Source organism: Meles meles, chromosome 11 (genome assembly GCF_922984935.1).
Source record: "Meles meles chromosome 11, mMelMel3.1 paternal haplotype, whole genome shotgun sequence".
In the NCBI taxonomy this organism is placed as follows: domain Eukaryota; kingdom Metazoa; phylum Chordata; class Mammalia; order Carnivora; family Mustelidae; genus Meles; species Meles meles.
The window spans coordinates 64,839,960-64,846,515 of record NC_060076.1 but is presented as its reverse complement, the minus strand read 5'-3'; the positions used below and the strand labels follow the sequence as shown (position 1 = coordinate 64,846,515).

At 39.9% G+C, this 6,556-nt stretch overlaps 1 pseudogene; it reads left to right on the top strand.

Annotated features, from left to right (window-relative positions):
• Window positions 1-1,194: 1,194 nt before the first annotated feature.
• Window positions 1,195-3,332, top strand: LOC123952641 (annotated as a pseudogene).
• The last annotated feature ends 3,224 nt before the right edge of the window (window positions 3,333-6,556 follow it).

The following is a 6,556-nucleotide window of genomic DNA, read 5'->3' as shown; positions in this document are numbered from 1 at the left end:
GCATTAACTTGGGGTCTGGTTGAAAGCACTCAAAAAACAAACAGCAAAGGATCGCGGGGGGTAATAGTGGGAACCTGGGCGGTTAGGGTCAGGGACCTAAGTCCCCGGACCCAGGACAGCCTCCCCTGGTGCTGAGCCAGAGAGAGTGCGGCGGAGAAATCAGGTCTCTGTCCCTGAGCCGCCAGTCCGCCTGAACGCCAGCGAGCCCGAGAACGAGTGGGGTCTGGCTCCCGTGAGGGGCTGGGAGCCCGGCCAGACGGCAATCCTGAAATGCCCGCATTCCACACCCTCCCTTGAGATAGGTGCTTATAGGCACTAGCCTGGAGTTCTGGCATCCGGAAAACCAGACATTCCCAGCCCGGGACAGCGGGAAAATCTCAGTGTGCGATCTCTGCTCGGAACCTCTCTGGCGGTCTGGAGCTGCCTAGACAGCTGCCACTGCCCTGGTTTTGGGTACAATGAGGAGCTCCTGCATCCCCAGGGACAGTGACTCAGAACCGACTCAGCCAGCAGCTTTTCCAAAACATTCTGGGGCTTCTCTCTGAGAGGGAAGCCACCAGGTATGATGTTCAAAATGCTCTCCATGGGTTCCAATCTAATCTAAATTCTCTAAAACCTAGGGAAACTGAGACAGAAGATAGAATTAGTGATCTGGAGGACAAACAGATAGAGAGAAAGGATCAGGAGGAAGCCTGGAACAAACAGCTCAGAAGCCATGAAAACAGAATCAGGGAAATAAACGATGCCATGAAAGGTTCCAACGTCAGAATTATTGGAATCCCTGAAGGGGAGGAAAAAGAAAGAAGTCTAGAAGATATAGTGGAAGAAGTTGTCTATGAAAATTTTCCCAATCTCACGAATGGAAACAACGTTCATGTACTAGAGGCAAAGAGATTTCCTCCCAAGATTTTAAATTCTCGAAAGTCCTCACGACAACTTATAGTTAGAATGAGGAATTATGTTTCAAGAGAGACCCTCTTAAAAGCAGCTGGGACAAAAAAGCTCCTATGTACAGAGGAAAGCCCATTAGAATAACGTCAGACCTTTCCACAGAGACCTGGTAAGCCAGGAAGGGCGGGCAAAATATATTCAGAGTAGTAAATGAGAAGAACATGCAACCGCCCCCTCCCGTGCCGAGACTCGCTGCCGCTGCCGCAGCCGCAGGAGTAGCCGCCGCCGGAGCCACGCGCAGCCATGGCCGAGAACTTGGAGAACCACCGCATCAAGAGCTTTAAGAACAAGGGCCGCGATGTGGAAACAATGAGAAGACACCGGAATGAAGTGACAGTTGAACTACGAAAGAACAAAAGAGATGAACACTTACTGAAAAAAAGAAATGTTCCCCAAGAAGAAAGTTTAGAAGATTCAGATGTTGATGCTGATTTTAAAGCACAAAATGTAACACTAGAAGCTATATTGCAGAATGCCACAAGTGATAACCCAGTGGTCCAGTTAAGTGCTGTTCAGGCTGCAAGAAAGCTATTATCCAGTGACAGAAACCCACCAATTGATGACCTAATAAAATCTAGGATTTTACCAATTCTAGTCAAATGTCTAGAAAGGGATGATAATCCTTCATTACAGTTTGAAGCTGCTTGGGCGTTAACTAATATAGCATCAGGAACTTCTGCACAGACTCAAGCTGTTGTACAGTCTAATGCCGTACCTCTTTTTTTGAGACTTCTCCATTCACCACATCAAAATGTTTGTGAACAAGCGGTATGGGCTTTGGGAAACATAATAGGTGATGGTCCTCAATGTAGAGATTATGTCATATCACTGGGAGTTGTCAACCTCTTCTGTCCTTCATCAATCCCTCCATTCCCATCACCTTCCTTCGGAACGTCACATGAGTCATTGTCAATCTCTGCAGGAATAAGGACCCCCCACCGCCTATGGAGACAGTCAGGAGATTTTGCCAGCATTATGTGTCCTCATATATCATACAGACATAAACATTCTTGTAGATACTGTTTGGGCTCTGTCATACCTGACAGATGGAGGTAATGAGCAGATACAGATGGTTATTGATTCAGGGGTTGTGCCATTTCTTGTGCCCCTTCTGAGCCACCAGGAAGTGAAAGTTCAAACAGCAGCACTCAGAGCAGTTGGCAACATAGTGACTGGTACTGATGAGCAGACCCAGGTTGTTCTCAACTGCGATGTCCTCTCACACTTCCCAAATCTCTTATCACACCCAAAAGAGAAGATAAATAAGGAAGCAGTGTGGTTCCTTTCCAACATAACAGCAGGCAACCAGCAACAAGTTCAAGCTGTAATAGATGCGGGATTAATTCCTATGATTATTCATCAGCTTGCTAAGGGGGACTTTGGAACACAAAAAGAAGCTGCTTGGGCAATTAGCAACCTAATGATAAGTGGCAGAAAAGATCAAGTTGAGTACCTTGTACAGCAGAATGTAATACCACCATTCTGTAATTTACTGTCTGTGAAAGATTCTCAAGTTGTTCAGGTGGTCCTCGATGGTCTGAAAAACATTCTGATAATGGCTGGTGATGAAGCAAGCACAATAGCTGAAATCATAGAAGAATGTGGAGGCTTGGAGAAAATTGAAGTTTTACAGCAACATGAAAATATATAAATATATAAATGAAGACATATATAAATTAGCATTTGAAATCATAGATCAGTATTTCTCTGGTGATGATATTGATGAAGATCCTAGCCTCATTCCTGAAGCAACACAAGGAGGTACTTACAATTTTGACCCAACAGCCAACCTTCAAACAAAAGAATTTAATTTTTAAGTTCAGTTGAGTGCAGCATCTTTCCCAATTCAATACGAAGCACCACCAGATGGCTACCAAATGACAAGAAGAAGAACAACAACAAAAGGCTCCAAAACACACATGCCTCTTCGTTTTGATGTTTCTAAAGCAAGCCATGTCTCAGTCACTTTGCAGTTGCCAAAAGTTACTATCACATGGACTGTAAATGCATATGCATGATTTCCTAAACTGTTTTAGAATTCTCCTTAACAATCTCAACTACCCTATTTTTCCCTGTTCCCTGGTGCCACATGCTGACAACTGCAGTCTCCAGTTTAGAATATTCCATAGTGGTGGCATGCCAGCTGCCCACTTGATATTCCTTTGGAAAACGGTGCACTGTGGATCAAGACACTTTGGTATGATGCATATACACGTTGGAAGACTTTAAAGAGGTGCAGTCTGATCTGAGCCTCCATCATTGTCCTCCACAAACATATTTTCATATTCTTTATGTGGAAGAATAGATTTTAAAGTACAAGCCAAATGATTTTCATTGGTGGAACTGACACACAAAAAAGTAACTTAAAAAAAAAAAGAAACTTGGTTATTGATTAAACAGATAAGTTTTAAAAAAAACTGTGCTTCATCTACCAGTAATTGATGTGTTTATTATCTGCCTCAGAAGCCAGGGTTGGAGGAAGAACTTTAGCTATGGATGGTAATGCTTTCGCCATTATACCTAATTTTTGAGAACAGCAAGCCCTATTTGACCACTCACTTCAGCCTGTGTGTTCCTGCTGTTTTGAAGTAATCAAATGCTGTGCATGGTATTTTACCTGAGCTGCAACCTGTTACGGACTTGAACTTCTGTTTAAGTTGAAAGCAAGAGTCCCTGACTATAAAGAAAAAAACAAATATAAAACAACAACAAAAAACAAAGGTCTGAAGTACCAATTGGTGATGTTTTAAAAAAAAAATATCTTGCTTTCAGCTTTCAGGAGTTAATATTTTTTGTTTTAAATTGATAATTGGATATGGTTGATTTATATTGGGTTTAAACTGTGGAGCTTTCATGTTTACTGTAATTTAGTCTTAAAATATTTTTTTACTTAGTAACCAGTGCTTTTGATAATGTGGTTGGCAACAAACCAGCAACTATTTAGAAGTGTTATAAAACTTCATTCTTTGAGTATTGGGAAAGTTAATTCAGATCCTACTCTAAAAGCATATTCACATATTAAAAGATTCAGACAAGGATCTGTGTAGAGGAATAATCTGCAGTTATTTGACATAGACCTGATTTGCAGTGATCTTTGAGCAATTCTGCAAAATTTGGTATTACTATGTAAAGTCCTTGCTTTCAGTAAATTGTCTGACCCAGTTATTAATGAAAGAATATGGATTTGAAAATTTTTAAACTGAATAATTTGTGCTGTCACAGAAATGGTTTTGTTGCTATTGTTTACTGGGTATAATTTCCCAATGCATTGATGTGAAGGGATAGAAAAATCTAAACTAATCTAGTATCCGATGGGGGGTGTATTTACTGTGATGAAGATGAGACAGACGCCATCAGAGCTTTGTGAATCAGCTGGGGTGTTTTCACTGATAAACAACACATAGCAGGTGTGCATTCATTACAAATATATGTATCTGCCAAGGTGGAGCCACTTTAGTGAGTTTTGTCTTGTATCTAAAATGGATACAAGCGTATGTTTAAACTGCAAGATTTTTACTTGCTAGAGAATCTGTTTTAATATAGTGGTTTGGCCTCTGATTATTTATAGGTTTTATAAATTTTAGAATCAATTTCTCTTTAAGGTGGCTCAGATTTTTCAACTCTTATGCACATAAAATTGAGTTGAAGTTCATTGTGCCTTTTTTCTTTATCCAAATTTTGAGTTAAAGCTTCACATGGTAACTGCATCCTGTTCAGACACTGTAGTCGAAATTTTTGAAACTGTGTGGTGTTCACTAAAAGTAGGAATAACAAAGTCAAAGCTAATTAAGGTCACAAACTTCGGTGAAACCCTTAAAGTCCAAATCTTCTCAATATTGTGAATTGTACCCCTTCCAGTTTAGTTACTTCTGGACTCTCCCTACTACTTACTCACAGTTACCTTTTAATTTTGCACACATTGAGATTAAATTAGGCCTCTACTGTGCCAATTCCAATTTCCTCTTGTGTTTTAAGCGCGAACTAACATAAGACATTAGCATCAAGTAGTGCAGACATACGTATGCATTTGCTTGATTCAGTTTGTTGTGACCTTATCAGTGTGGAATTGGAATTGAACCATTTCGTAGACTAAGGAAACTAAGTATATTGCTGCACTTTTAAGTTTTCAGAACAGTGTTGAAAAATTGCATTGTTTTTATTTTTTTAAACTCAGTTAAAAAAACTAAAACCTTCTTTCAAAAGAGGCATCTAAATGTGTTCCTAATTTTGTATATGGGCTTAGGTTTTGTAACCAATAAAAAAAGCTGCTATCAAATATGATTTAAAAAAAAAGAAGAAGAACATGCAACCAAGAATACTCTATCCAGCAAGACTGAGATTTAAAATGGATGGAGAGATAAACAGTTTCCAAGACCGGCAAGGCTTAAAAGACTATGCAACCACCAAGCCAACACTGCAGGAAATATTAAGGGGGGTCCTATAAAAGAGAAAAAAATCCTAAGAATATCATTGAACAGAAATATAGAAACAATCTACAGACAGAAAGACTTCAAAGGCAACACGTCAATAAAAACCTATCTCTCAATAGTCACTCTCAATGTGAATGGCCTAAATGCGCCCATAAAACGACACAGGGTTGCAGATTGGATAAAACGACAGGACCCATCCATATATTGTCTACAAGAGACCCATTTTGAACCTAAGGTTACACCCAGACTGAAAGTGAGGGGATGGAGAAGCATCTTTCATGCCAATGGGCCTCAAAAGAAGGCCGGAGTAGCGATTCTCATATCAGATAAATTAGATTTTAAACTAAAGACTGTAGTCAGAGATACAGAAGGACACTACATAATTCTTAAAGGGACTATCCGCCAAGACGATCTAACAATTGTGAATATCTATGCCCCCAATATGGGAGCACCCAATTACATAAGAAAACTATTAATCAAGATAAAGAGTCATATTGATATGAATACAATAATAGTAGGAGATCTTAATACACCTCTCTCAGAAATAGACAGATCATCGAAGCAGAAAATTAATAAAGAAATAAGAGCATTAAATGAAACTTTGGACCAGATGGACCTCATTGACGTATACAGAACATTCCACCCTAAAACAACAGAATACTCATTCTTCTCAAGTGCACATGGAACCTTCTCCAGAATAGACCACATACTGGGTCACAAAGCAGGACTCAACCAATACCAAAAGACTGACATTATTCCCTGCCTATTCTCAGATCACAAAGCTTTGAAACTGGAACTCAATCACAAGGAAAATTTCAGAAGGAACTCAAACACCTGGAAGCTAAAGACCACCTTGTTTAAGAATGCTTGGATCAACCAGGAGATCAAAGAGGAACTTAAACAATTCATGGAAACCAATGAGAATGAAGATACTTCGGTCCAAAACCTATGGGATACAGCAAAGGCGGTTCTAAGGGGGAAATACTTAGCCATCCAAGCCTCCCTCAAAAAAATGGAAAAATCCAGAATACACCAGCTCTTTCTACACCTTAAAGAACTGGAGAATCAACAACAAATCAAGCCAACTCCACATGCAAGAAGGGAAATAATCAAGATTAGAGCAGAGATCAATGAGGTAGAAACGAGAGATACAGTAGAACGTATCAATGAAACTA